The following is a 15,306-nucleotide window of genomic DNA, read 5'->3' as shown; positions in this document are numbered from 1 at the left end:
AAGCAAGAAATAAATCTTCACCCTCTCCAGTCAGACCCTACAAATATTTAATGATAAAATGCCAATTTAAGAGGTATGACTGATAATAATCTACACTCAAAAGCATGACATTTTTTATGCAAATAATTTAAAGGATACAGACTAATTATACAAGTAAAGTTTGCTACAACCATAATAATAAATAAAGATTTTATGGCAACAAAAAGCAATCAATAGAACTGATTCCAGTGCAAAATGAATGTCCTCAACAATCTCATTACATAATCGTTGATTTACATATTTTTTTCTCCTTTTTCATTTTCAGGTTTGGGAAAAGATCAGAATGAGAGTCAATGCGGAATTCTCAAAAACCGTTCGGTGATGGAGCTATAAAAAAAATTCAAGGACACGAAAAGAATAGTCCAAAGTCATGTTGATTATGTAAAGCAGACTGGAGGGGGAAACCAGGACCCTCTTCAATCTTTACTGAACAAGTACCGGTACTCGTCATTATTGGCGAGTGTAGTAACATTGTTGATGGTATTCAAGGTAAATTTCTGCAATTATAATAGTTCCATACATTGTTCTGTATACAAATGTAAAAGGCTGTCATCTAGGCATTCCATGAATAAAGTAGTAGTAGTAGCATATGGCTACACCTCCAAATTTATTTCGTCAACCCAGCTTCTAAAGTCTTCCTCCACCCTAAGGACGGTTTCATAGCCACCTTCAAGTTTAGTGACTGGACAGTGGAGGACGATGTGATCGCTGGTCTCTGGGGCTGCCTGACATGAATACAAATAGTACCTTACAATATTTTAAACAAGTAATTTGTACTATGTATGCATACATCTTTTGTGATCGTCTAATATTGACATCCTTACAATTGCCTATGCACTGATTCATTTTTCTCTAACATAACTATCCTCTTTTGGTAGTTAAGTCTCAAAGTATATCACCTCTATTGCATATCTAACAACTGCCTCTGGGACACGTTCCCTCTTGATTTTTTCTCAATTTTAAAAACATTAAAAGAATAAATGAAGGCTGAAGTCGAGTATCAAAACAAGATTATTCACATTTAATAATTCAATGGTAGTTAAAATCTTGAAATTTACTTTACACCATCAATCCTGAAGTAGCTGACAAAATTATATGAATATTTCAAATTTGAAATAAGTGATGGAGCAAGAGCTTTTGTGTCATAAGGGATTGCCATGTATTTTTTATCACAAATCGTCAAAGTGGCATCATGCAACATTGTATTGAAATTCCACTTTGGAGTTGGGTCCTGTAAAGATTTATTTTGTTTCATTTAGTGTTTTATTTAGGGCAAGCCAATGGCACAGCGAGTTATCATGCTTGCATATGAATCAAAGTGTCATGGGTTCAATTCCCAGCAGATTTGTTATTTCTGGGATTCATGGGTCTCAAGATCAGAAGATAAGATTACACTTGGATGCATTTCATGGTTAAAAAAAAAAAAAAAGAGCCAGAGACCGGTAATTATATGATGCAAATTTTACATTAAAAATCAATTGATATCGTATCATATTAAAATTGATATAAATAGAATTAAAATCATTATAATTTCATAACAATTCACCTTAAAAAAAAAACACCACTGTGTTCCTCCTCATTAAGTTTGTAATGGGTAATCTGGACTTGAAGTGCAACTTGTGAATTCTATACTTCATTTAATTCAAATTTATCAACAATTTTCTTTACAGTAATGGGCACTGAGAGTTTGGTTCCGAATCCCAGTCCAGCCAGAATTATTATTGACATATCTGACTGTAATCTTGGAGATTACACCATAATCAGTAAGCATAATTCTTTTGCTACAAAGTCATTAAATTATTAATAGAATTTCACCCGAAAGAATAAAGAAAAATTTGTTTAAATGAGCTTTTGTATATAGCAATAAACACAAACGTGCTCAAAGCGCTTTACAAGGGGTCCCTGACCAACAGCAACATTTAGAACGGGACATGACGTCTGTTAGGCGATATTACAATTTTTCGGACAGAGACAACACTGTTAACGGCCAGGTACTCATTTTACACCTGAGTACGGTGAGAGAATGTGAGTAAAGAGTCTTTTCCAAGGACTCAACTATGCGCCGAGCGAGGCTCAGGCCAGGACCTTCCGATCCGAAAACGAGTGTCATACCACAAGACCACATAGCCACTAACAGTGTATTTAACATTGACAACAGTACTGAAAGGACTATCACGGCTAACAAGTTGGTCAAAATGGGGGACATTGAAGTGACAGTGGGACCACGAAGTATAACATAAGTGTGGTTGTGTGATTTTGTTTAATCAACATTCTTTATTTGTTTGTTTTTAATGGTTTTACGGCGCTTGCAACACATTAAGGTCATATCAGTGCCAGTAAAAAGGAACAAAATGTTCTAGAATTATAAATCCTCTTCTGTTTTTAATTGCTTGCGACATGTTTAGGTCATTTCAGCACCAGTAAAAAGGATGCAAATGGATAGTCAAGCAATTCTAGATTAACAATTCAAAGCACTAATAAGTAAAACAAAAAGGGAATGGTTCTTATATGGAATGGATGTAGATTCCAAGAGCATGCCATCGGTGGACTTAGTTTGAAGTCACCTAAAAGTGTCGTCCAGGCACAAGCACAGGTCCCCATTAAGAGGAACACACTCAAATGCTTACTTATCACATATTACATATGTAAAAAAAAATACTGGTTCCCCCTTAGAGAAAAATACTCAAACAAAAAGATGATTTACAAGGAAATAAAACAAAAATGCATACTGTTGCTGAGTCCATTGTTTTCTCAAATATATTTATATTAACACTTTTAAGCACTGACAAACAGTTTATAAGGATTTGTTTAAAAAGTGGGATGTGGTTCTAAAATCATCTCAATTAAATGGCCAGCATTTCATGTTGCTTAAGGAGATAACATTGTTCAAAAGTTTTTATCATTCCAAATTCTGACTTTGACCTGAAGACTATGTGGGATCAGAGAAGTTTCAAAATGAAATGACGTTTTTGATTTCAGCACCACTTGATTTCATAATGTGGCCAGTTTCATAATTCACAGATATAATCATGTTTTGTTTCAATGCAGTGAAAAAGATGTTCTAAAGATTTTTTTTCCTCCACAGCTTCAACACTAGCCAGACAGATGGATATGAGTGAGATTAATGAAATCAGTTTTGTTGATTGCTCTGTGGTGGAGTCAGTAGTTGTAGTAGATGATTTGACAATAGAAACTCTTCCCCATACACCAGAGGAGTGGAATGCCTCAGATGGCATCAGCCAAAGATTACGACAAGCTGGCCCCAAGAGGAGATGACAGATCACTGACAATCCATTAGTGGATCAATGGCTGCAGTCGGAAATACTCCATTATAAAAAAAACCCAACTCCATTGTTGAACAAAATACCATAAGAATTGAATACATGAAATTTAAGATGAGGCATATTAATTATTACACTACTTATAATTAAATTATTCTTTTTATATGTCTTGATATTATAGCTGTCATCTGCATTTTTGCCAAATTGGGACCTAAAATTTGCCCAAAAAACCCCCCAAAATTTGCCAAGAAATTTGCCAAAAAGACCAAAATTTGCCAAAAAATTTGCCGAGGAGAACTAAGCGTTTCAGTAAAAATTAACACGCGATACAGAAAAAAAAATTTATAAAAGACAATTTATTACATTTAAGGAGGCTACATTTATTAATTTACACAATGTAAAGCGATTTATGCGCCCAAACTTTTAGACAATCACACACACATACACACAAACAAACGTACACTTTCAGTCAGACTCATCAAAGGCCTAGTTTTCTTTTACTACTCAAAAAAAGAGGCATCGATAAACTTATTGTAGTAAAGGAAAACTAGTCCTTTGATGTTGTTTTCTGTGAGTCTACGCCTTCTGGAAGACAAGACAAGATTGTAAAGAGAAAAACTTCGCTCCACATCAGCTGACGAGCATGTTGAGAAGGCATACCGGGACGCCAATGCAGCGAGAGCTAGAACATAATCTGCCTCAGACTTCCAAAATAGGGTCAGATGTATAATTCCAGTATCAGACTCATGCTGAGGAATATCACAAAAATTGGGAATTGCAGTGTATGCAGATACACTGCGAGCATGAGATCATTATCCGTAGAGAGTAGCTTCCCTTGGTTTGGGCCCAGGCAAAGCTGCAACATTTCTCAAGTTTCGCACTTTCTTTTTCGTTATTTTGTTTTCGCTTCTTTTTTTCCCCCAAAATTTGCCACGCGATTTGCCAATTTTCCCAAAATTTGCCACGATTTGCCAATTTTGGGAAATTTGCGGATCGCCCTGATTTGCGGCTGCAAAAAATGCAGATGACAGTTATAGGAAATTAATTCATGTATGAAAATCACAGCTGGGAGCGTTCACAAATGACATCATAATTTAGTTTCTATCCATGACCCAATTGGTTTCTAATGTCTTGAATTTGAATATTAATTCAATCACATGTATTTTGAGTCAATTTTAAAAATGGTTTAAAGCAATCCATGGAGACATGTTGCAATACATTTGTCCATAGTGTAGAAAAAATTGGCCTCATAGTATCTTAGAAAATCGCAGTTAAAACCTGTCTTATGAATTGCCTTAAACCATTTTTAAAAAATGGTTCTTGAGATTTTCTAATTGTTATTTAGAGGGGTTTTAGTCCTGTATTTATCTCAATCTGTACTTTTGATAGAGCTGATATGTTTTTGTTAAAATTTACTTAAAATCGCATGCATGCAGTGTTTAAGGCCTTTTTTTTACTACAATCACTCCATTGTTCCTTATGTTATTGGTAGAACAAATCCTCTGGAATAAATACAGATTGTTATTTTGGCCTATTGTCACAAACTTGTACAGTGGCATGGCGATTTAAGACCCTTATCACAAATGTGACTTGGGACTATCCTGGGCTTTGGCTAAGCGGCTGGTATAATGATTTATACAAAAGGTCTTACAATATGTAATTGTCTTATGACAATAGGGTAGTTAAAATTTGATTGCTCAACTCAGGATTTTGATGACCTTAAAAAAAGAAAATTTTAATGCCCCTTTGTTTTCTGTTTGATAACCGACTCAGGCATGAGAATTCTTGTTCAGTTTTCCAATTTACATCAGACCCATTCCAGAAAAAATTACAGTGAATGCACTTTAATACTTCCTGCCAAACAGGTTTGTTTTTGTTTTTAAGGGTTTTACAGCACTTGCAACACATCAGCGCCAGTAAAAAGGAGTAAAATGGGATAGTCAAAGAGTACTAGATGCCTGATAGGCGACTTGTAGTTATATGATATAGAAATGTGTTTCCATATGACCAGCTGGAACAATAATTAAAACAGTATGACATTTATGTAGCTCATCACAACAAGAATACTGCACACAGTATACTTGCAGAGTGATGTACTACATTAATGATTATATTTATTTCCTGATTAGAGAGGTTCAACGATATTTCTAAAAGCACTATTAATCAAAGTCAGCCTGGCTGCCTTGCCAGCAGCAAGACGTTCTGTTCAGATGCTCCTTCCCGAGTCCCAATAGGAGAAAAGTTATGATTGCTGTCATCATCATCATCATTACGGTTGTTTTCTTCCATGGGTAGGCCAGCATCAACAGCAAAGTTGTGGAGCCAAAAACACATAAATAACCTTGCAGGCTCTGTCAGGCGTCATTCTGAGCTCGTCATGGAGACAATTCCATCTTCTTTTAACCACTCCAATGACTCTGTTGAAATGACAATAATTGCTTGTACTTGTACATGTACACTTAAAACCAATTAAAGTTAAATGGACCCCTCTCTCTCTCTCTCTCTCTCTCTCTCTCTCTCTCTCTCTCTCTCTCTCTTCTCTCTCTCTCTCTCTCTCTCTCTCCTCTCTCTCCTCTCTCTCTCTCTCTCTTCTCTCTCTCTCTCTCTCTCTCTCTCTCTTTATTTATTTTTTTTTTTTTTTTTTCAGTCATTTAATTACAATTAGAAGGGAAAGAATTACATATAATGGTTAATCTGAGTTCTTCAAAAAAAAAAAATGTAATGTTTATACTAGCATGACAATGACAGTATGATTACAACTATTTTTTTGGTTAATTTTCTTTTATTTTCATTGATCATTTGCAAATTGTATTGTTAAAGTGGATATAAAAATAAACCTGAAATATTAAATTTCAAAAATTATCAAAATGTTATTGTTTCCTGGAGGGTGGGATTATATGATTGGTAAAACTTACCTTTCAATCGTGCATTTTGTGATACGATGGGCGGTGTTAAATGCCTCTTCTCCTCTATTTTGGGGGTTTTGGTATTGGGGTCATTAGCCAATTTCTTAACATATAACGACTGTCTCCAAGGATCACACCATCCAAAGCCCTGCGATGTGGATCCTCAAATGCAAAGAATAGCCCAGATTTCCTAAAAAATTTGCATCATGCACTGAACCAGGCCACTTAGGAACCAAGTTTGTAACTTATAAAATTGCATCAGAGACGACCTAAAAATGGGAGAAGGAAAATTTTTGCATATATTAAAACCTGCAATAAAATCTAAATCAGGAAGTGTAGTCAACTTACGTACAGTACAGCTCGCGCACAATGGCCTCTTATAAAATAATAAAATTCCTTTTATTCATCCCATAGGAGAAATGTGTCTCAGGGTCTGTTCCAAGGGAAGAATGGAATAACCCAGGCGTCAGGGAATGGAGATGGGATGAGGGTGGGGGAGTAATAGTCATTGGGTGACCTTTTAACAACCATGTACTTTGTGTAACATACCATGACGACTCAACAAAAGGCTAGTGGGTGGGAGGCAAGTGACTGACTGATCAATATGTTGATAGTCCTATGCCTAATAAAGCGAATGATGTGTGACAACTGACTGATTGAGTAACTGTGCCTGATGAAAACTGATTGGGTAATGAGCTTTTATGTGAAGCCTGATGATGTCTTTTCTTATCACTGGGATGGTGCTTTACTATTACAAGTTTTGAAGAGCATTTAGTAGTGGTAGTGACTGCCAGTAGTGGGGTTAGAATGGATGGAGGCAGAGGAGAGGGGAACAGAGGAATAAACCATTGCATTGTTCCAACTTGCCCCTTTTTCTGATGTAATGTAAGTGGTAGAAAGGGGGGGGGGGGGAGATAGTGATAGTCGGAGGGGTTGTGCTTCTGTAGCTAAGTCTGTCAGATCTCATGAAAGTACTTTGTGATAGACTACCTTCCTATTCAAAGGGTAGCAAGCAATTGTTATTGTCTGTTTCATGCCATAGAAACCGGGATAAACCCTGGCTCCTTGGGCTTCATGCCTCTGAAGGACTGCTATTCATTAAATTATTTTTTTTTTCATTTCAAATATTTAAGGATATCTAAACAGGTCTTTGATGCGAAGTTGGTCCCTCTAGCTCAATTATTAGGGTATTCGCTTTACATGCTAAGGGCAAAGTAGAGATTTTTATTTGACCCCACTGACCACCCAGGAATGATGGGGTGGGTAATCTGTATTTGTTAGATCTGGTGGAAAGTTCTTTACAATAAACCTGTGTCCTATCCAAGGGGTAGCAAGCAATTACTATTGTCTGTTTCACACTAAAGAAACATAGATAAACTCCCGCTACACCAGCCTTGCAGCTCTGAAGGAGTGAAGGAAGAACTATTTGATGCGATTACTTTCAGCATGATGTCTTTGTGCAGATGTGGTCTAGTGGTAAGACACTCGCTTTCGGATCGGAAGGTCCTGGGTTCGAGCCTCGCGCTCGGCACATAGTTGAGTCCTTGGAAAAGGCTCTTTACTCACATTCTCTCACTGTACTCATGTGTAAAATGAGTACCTGGCTGTTAGCAGAGGTGCCTTTGTCCGAAAAATTGTAATATCGCCTAACAGGCGCTTTTCTCGTCCTACATGTTAAATGTTGCTGTTGACCAGTGTCCCCTTGTAAAGCGCTTTGAGCACATTTAGTGGATATTGCGCTATGTAAAGCTAAATTTTAATAATTTTTAAAAAAATGTCATTGTACTTGACGCTTGTGCCTCACCAGTATGGTCTTTGCTTCGTACCCAAAAGATACCTAGTTCGAATATACACCATGGCATGTGGCCATCAACAAGCCATCTCTCCCTAGCTCAATTTGCAGCGCTGTGCTGTTGGTGACACCGGAGTTATTCCAGTATTCCCATTGAATAAACCCTAAGACAAATTTCCGCATGAGGACTATTAAAGGGAAATTTATAATTATTATTTACTTTATTGGGAGGTTCCTGTATCACATCATTCATTTAATGACGTAGCCAACTAGTAGCAAATCATGGCATGTGGCATTGAAATTAGAATGAATGGCGAAGTGATAAGAATAAGTAAGAGAGGTGTCAATTATGCGAAATGACAATGGAGTGTGTGAGTGCCTGTGTGTATGCATGTGTATCATATTGTACACAAACGTAACTGTCAATGTAACAGTAAATTTTCGGTGGTCGAAATAACAGGGCGCATTAAAATAAAACCTTGAATTAATCAAATCCTTTTTTACATTGGCTAGGTGAAATTAGTTCAAGTAAGGAATGGAATGACAACTAAAAATAATAATGAAAAAATTTGGGATATTCGAATGAGTTCAAGTTCAAGGAAACTGTACTCGAATGTATTACTTTCACTTTTTAAAGTCTATCCAGTGAAATACTTTATTTAAATTGACCGTCGACAACATCTTTGTAATGTGTATTTGAAGTGAAATTTTAAAAACACGACACAAGTTTTGAAACAACATATTACGATTTTTTAACAGCTTTGGTATAACCGCAAGAGAGGATTTTTACTTGATTCATACTAAATTAAATTGAGCTTTATATAGCGCAATATCCATTAAATGTGCTCAAAGCGCTTTACAACAGTTCCCTGGTCAACAGCAACATTTAACATGTAGGACAGGACATGACGCCTGTCAGGCGATATTACAATTTTTCGGACAAAGACAACACTGTTAACGGCCAGGTACTCATTTTACACCTGAGTACGGTGAGAGAATGTGAGTAAAGAGTCTTTTCCAAGGACTCAACTATGCGCCGAGCACGAGGCTCGAACCCAGGACCTTCCGATCCGATATTTTTCTTTTCTTTTTTTGTTTGTATTTCTTGTAATGTTTCGAATGGCTCTGATTTCTGCTTCGTATTGAAATAGTGTCATAGTTTGTATTTTACTCTCGCATTTATTATAATATTATAACGGTAAATCTCATCATTTAAGCTGGGATGAAATAAACTAATTTTCCTTAAGCCTTAAGGCAACGTGCACTAATTTGCAGGTCTGATAACCCAATACATCATGAGCTCATTGTTATAATGAAAATCTCAAAAAATTACACAAAATAATGTCCAGTGCAACAATGTTAAACGAGGCCCATATTGCATTCGGATGTCAGACCAGCATATATGCATATAAAGATAACATTCCCTTTTTTCATCCAATGGGGAAATTTGTCTGTCTTTAGCGTCTATTCCAAGGGAACACTGGAATAACCCAGACATCAGCCGCAGTGCAGTGCCGCAAATGGAACTAGGACGAGATGGATTGCTCAAGGCCGCACAGTACAACGGGTGATCAAACTAATTACCTTTTGGATACAAAGCAAAGACCATACTGCTGAGCCACGCTGCCCCATCGCCTCGAGTGAAAAATCCTATTTTAAAGATTGATTCTCCTCAGCAATTTGTCAGTCCAACTGTACAATTTTTTTTTCTTCAATTCTAAACTGGTTTTGCTAATGAAAAATGTTCCCTTTCAAAAATATTACAATTACAGTGAAAATAATCTCCGACAAGAGCTCGAAAATTGGTTAAGGGAATGCAAAATTCAATAGTGCCAGAGAGCGGTGAAAAAATTTCCATTCCATGTCATACCAGTAACAGTCATAGTGGTTTGTGTGTGATGATTAGAGAAATCTACCAACACTAACACTTAGTTTGACTAGTTCAGTTGAGAAGAAGAAGAGGAGGAGGAAGAAGTGGCAGAAGAAGATGAACATGATGATGTTGATGAAGAAGGACGAGGAGGTGTGAAGATGAAGGAGAAGAAGAAGAAGTCTTGCCCGCACCGATTTAGGGTTGGATGCATGAGAATATAAGAAAACTTCTCTTTAAAGATTAGTCTAGTATGAGATTAGAATTAAAATTAAAATGAATACAGATACTAACCTTTCCTCCAGAGAAGACGATCAAGGTCGTCTTTTACAAGATCACAAATTATAAAAATGTGTTCACGATGAAAACGGAAATGTTCGTATATTTCATCGTCGTTAAACGAATCGATGGGATTAAGTCTGACCCGAAACACCCTCTCCCGTTGAATCAGTGTTCTCTGACGAATTTGAAACAGCACAGCTGCCGCCATTTTCATGTGTTGACAGTTGTTTTGGCAGTACTGTCAATGACAGTGTCATAGTCATAGTCATACGAATCACGTCATGTGATCGAGAGTAACTTCGCATTGCTTTGCTTGGCACAAAAATAAAGAAAATAAAAGGGGGTAGGGGGTGTTTTAGCTAAACAACATAATTTTCATATTAAAAAATAAGCTAGGTCTAGTTGTGTGTTTGTTATTCTCTAAATATCTAAATCTAAACTTCGAACCAAGCGAAGCTGAAATCTCAGGCTCAGACTCACTGAGTCACTCAACTTCATCAGATTTATTAGTTTCCCGGACAAAAATGTGTGCTTTCGACGATCTGTGACCTTTAAACCGTTTCCTTTAGTATTGACAAATATCAACAGATTACTTTTGTCGTTATAATTCTTTTTCTATGTATTTTTTTCTCGCGAACCGAGTCGTCTAACATTGGCCGCCATCTTTGTTGACTTTGTTGACGCCGTTTCTTAGTTACTAGTCAGAGACTAAACGATCAAGTCCGACTCGAGCAAGTGACTAAATCTTGGCCAAACTTAGTCCGAAGGTGACGTGATTTTAGTCTGGGACTAGCTTAGTCAGCTCACATTAAATCCGATTTTTTCTAGTCATTTACTAAAGTCAGAGATAGTCCGGGACTAAGCGCTAGTCCGCGTTCATTAGAACGGGCCCAGTTAACTGTGTACTCTGGAAACCGTGTATTTTAAACTTGGCCAGAAAAGTCGTCCTTCAAATATCGATCGATTGAAATGACCCTCATCTTGGCAAAAACCCTCAGACCTGGACTCCGCGAAATTGAAGTATAAGATTTTATACTTTATTGACAAATTAGGCGTCATTTTTGTGGGGCTATCAGTATTTTTCGAATGATCGGAATGTCCTGAGTTCGAGTCCCGCTGTGATAGGAGCATAGTTGAGGCCATAGAAAAGGCTGTTTACTTAAATTCTCTGATCGTACTCAGGCGTAAAATATGTACTTGGTAATTAACAGTGTTGTCTCTGTCGAAAAAGTATTATAATATTGCCTCAGAAAAGTGAGTGGAGCAGGCACTTATGTTGATATCAACAAGAAATGAAGTGAGTAGGATGACAACGGAGAATAAAAACTTCGCGGCGGCGATGGGGGCTCGAACCCGCGACCTTACTGGTACGACATTCCGCCTGGCCGGGAAGACCGTGACTCTACCGTATGAACTATGCACGACCCCAATATAGTATTATAATATTGCCTAGTATGTGTCATGTCTCACCCTGCGTGTTAAGTGTAGCTGTTGGCTTGGGAACCCCCGTAAAACGCATTGACCACGTTAAGCGGATATTGCACTTTTACCTAAATTAAAGTTCTTAGACTAAAATTATAAAGTGTGTTTTATCATCGAGTGGCTGGTTTGTAAACGGCCGTTTCGCCGCTGAATAATCAAAGAGACAACACGTTCCTATTTTGTTTTTACTGTGACACGATTCCAATTAGGATCGCAATAAAGAGCATCGATAAATTCCACCACTGTCAAAGACACAAAATGTAGCATTGAAGCAGTTAAGTCTCTCTAACGGGCATCAATAATTTTCTATCAAGAAATGCAATGGCAATTCTCATCGCAATAAAAAGAGAAAGGAATTTCGTGTTAGTCGTGATCGAACTATTCGCACGAAATGAGGCGTTAAAAGCGTTATTGGTAGGCAGTAAAAGATTTGGTCAGTTAATTATGAGGAGGACAGAGCTATCAGTAATTTACGATTGGTGAAGGTGATTTTGGTAGTTAACTATTCATTTAGGAGTTTATTGTAAAGTGTTGTATATGACCTGTTGGGGTCGTTTATTGAATGGGATGACGGGCGTGTGATTGTTGTTGTTGTCGTTGTTGTCGTTGTTATCGTTGTTGTTGTTGTTGTTTTCTACGTCAGATACGACTACTACTGCTACTGCTACTACTACTACTACTACTACTACTACTACTACTACTACTACTACTACTACTACTACTTCTAATACTACTACTACTACTATTACTACTACTACTACTACTACTACTACTACTACTACTACTACTACTACTACTACTACTACTACTACTACTACTACTACCACCACTACAAGAACAACAACTACTACTATTAATACTACTACCACTACTACTACAACTACCACTAGTAGTAGTAGTAGTGGTTGTAGTAGTAGTAGTCGTAGTCGTAGTAGTAGTAGTAGTAGTAGTAGTAGTAGTAGTAGTAGTAGTAGTAGTAGTAGTAGTAGTAGTAGTAATAGTGGTAGTAGTAGTACTAGTAGTAGTAGTAGTAGTAGTAGTAGTAGTAGTAGTAGTAGTAGTAGTAGTAGTAGTAGCATAAGTAGTAATAGTAATAGAAGTAGTAGTAATAGTAGTTGTTGTAGTAGTAGTAGTAGTAGTAGTAGTAGCAGCAGCAGTAGTAGTAGTAGTAGTAGTAGTAGTAGTAGTAGTAGTAGTAGTAGTAGTAGTAGTAGTAGTAGTAGTAGTAGTTGTTGTTGTTGTTGTTGTTGTTGTTGGTGTAGTGGTAATAGTAGTAGTTACATAACTTACATTTCAAAAGCTGCGCTAAAAATTTAATTTTCAACATCAAATTCACCTCAAAAGATATGACCATAATATTCCCTTATAAATAAAGCTGTACTTTTAATTGCACCCAATTAATTACTTTAATTCTCAACCCTGTATATGTTGAACGACCAATATGCTTTGTCACAAATAAATAATCATAGATTCCCTTTATTCATCCTTAAGGGGGAATTTTACTTTAGGATCTATTCCAAGAGAAGACTAAAATAGCCCAAACGTCAGCCGCAGTGCAACGCCGCAAAGTGAGCTAAAGCTAGGTGATTTGCTCGAGGCCGCACAGAGCGGCGAGTAGTCGAACTCAGTACCTTTCGGATACGAGTCCTTGGAAAAGGCTCTTTACTTACATTCTCTCACCGTACTCAGGTGTGAAGTGAGTACCTGGCCTTTAACAGCGTTGTCTTTTCATATGTCGTTCTAAATGTTATATGTTGCTGTTGGTCAGGGACCCCTTGTAAAGTGCTTTGAGCACGTTTAGTGGATATTGCCCTTTATAAAAGCTCAAGTTGTTTTTTGTTTGGGGTTTTTTATTTATTTTTTATTTTTTTTATTTTATTTTTATTTATTTTTTTTGTTGTTGTGTTTGTTGTTTTTTTTTATTTTTTTATTATTATTATTTTTTTTTGTTTTTTGTTTTTTAGGAGGGGGGAGGGGGTTGACCTCATTATTATAATGGGAATACTCTAAAACCAGTGAAAAGTACGCTCCATTCCAACATTAATAAAACAAGTCCATATTTATTGGGTTATCAGTCCACAGCAAATATGTACACACGTTTGGTAATTCCCAGTGTTGAATACAATTTACTGGTATAGTTTACACAACGGAGTTTTTATTTTAATCACTCCAAAGGTTTCCAAAATTGCCTTAGGCAATGTTGCTTGTGAAAATGAATAAAAGAAGAAAAAAAACCTTTGTATAAAATTGGATTAAAAGTACATTCTCCCACCCCACTCCCTAAATGGTAACGCGTAATGATATCATGTTTAGAATAATAATTTGTTACATCAGATTATAAAACGGAAATTTCACTGGAAATCGGATTCTTTAAAAAGAGGTAGACTATCATTTGAATATTTTTGGAGATGTATTTTATTTTAAGATGACGAAATAGGAATCGGTTAAGTGGTAGAGTAAATGATAAATGATTTCTTACTTTTTGGAATTCGAACTTTGTTCCCAACGCTCACTCCTTTGTTCGTGCAGCGGTTGGGAACACGTCCGGAATTCCAAAAAGCAAGAGTGTATAAGCATCGTTATATTCTCCCTTGGTTTCACCTTTGTTTTCATAAACTTTTGTTTCATAAACCAGATGTTGTAATTAATCGCGATATTAATGACGACTTTGTAACGTTGAATTGATTCTAATCGTCGTGCACTTATTTGCAGGTCTGATAACCCAATTCCCTTTTGGGCCCATTGTTGTAATGGAGATCTCAATTAATGACGTAAAATATTGTCCATTACAACTATGTTAAACTAGGCCCATAACTGGATTCGGATGTCAGACCTGCATAGATGTACACGTCTATTCTATCTATTTTTAATGAAGTGTAGGTTTTTGTAAAAATTGGGACAAATATAAGTTAAAATGACTGTGAATGTGACATTTTCTATCTTTTGAGGGGCCTGAGAATTTTTCCAAGTAAACAAATTAAACAAACATTGAAAACGAAGAGCCACAATACTGGAATACCTGTCCCCATTAGATGGAACCTTGAAGCTATTACGCAGTCAGTATACTGAAATGATAAAAGTGACTCGACAGTGAAAGGCACACAATGGTATAGATAGTTCGAAGATGAAGTCACTCATGTGTTTGTTATTGTTTTTTGCCATCCACGTTTATGAGTAATGCTCACTGAACTGTATTAACCCGACTATAAACGATACATACAGTTTTGTATGTTGGTCCGTTATACTTCCGGATGACAATGTTATGAGCTTCTTAGCCAAGCGCATACTATCTATATGGGGCAGCGTGACTCAGCGGTACGGTCTTTGCTTCGAACCCAAAAGGTACCGAGTTCAACTACCCGCCTCGTTGTGTGGGCTTCAGCAAGTCACTCACCCTCGCTCACTTTGCGGCGCTGCACCGCGACCGACGCCTGAGTTTTTCTAGTCTTCCCTTGGAATAGATCCTAAAGACAAATTTCTCCTTAGGAATGAATAAAGAGAGTTTATTTTATTTTATTTTTAAATTTATTATTTATAGGATGTTGATGGTCTACTGTAAAGCTCTCATAGTAATAATGAAAGCTTTTAATTATTATTGTATGAGAGAATCGATCTGACCACATAATTTACATTCATGATCACACATTGGCACGT

The 15,306-nt window shown here is 36.8% G+C and overlaps 1 long non-coding RNA gene across 1 annotated transcript; it reads right to left on the bottom strand.

Annotated features, from left to right (window-relative positions):
• Positions 1-1,039: 1,039 nt before the first annotated feature.
• Positions 1,040-11,026, bottom strand: LOC144978477 (uncharacterized). The gene is made up of 3 exons (XR_013646517.1): positions 10,183-11,026; positions 6,236-6,495; positions 1,040-5,737 (listed from the first exon to the last, which is right to left on the bottom strand). It is a non-coding gene; the product is annotated as an uncharacterized LOC144978477 (long non-coding RNA).
• Positions 11,027-15,306: the final 4,280 nt, after the last annotated feature.

This window comes from Berghia stephanieae, chromosome 8, assembly GCF_034508935.2.
Source record: "Berghia stephanieae isolate SIO BIC M18660-M18661 chromosome 8, UCSD_Bste_1.3, whole genome shotgun sequence".
NCBI lineage: Eukaryota > Metazoa > Mollusca > Gastropoda > Nudibranchia > Aeolidiidae > Berghia > Berghia stephanieae.
This window is presented reverse-complemented; position numbering and strand designations above follow the sequence as displayed.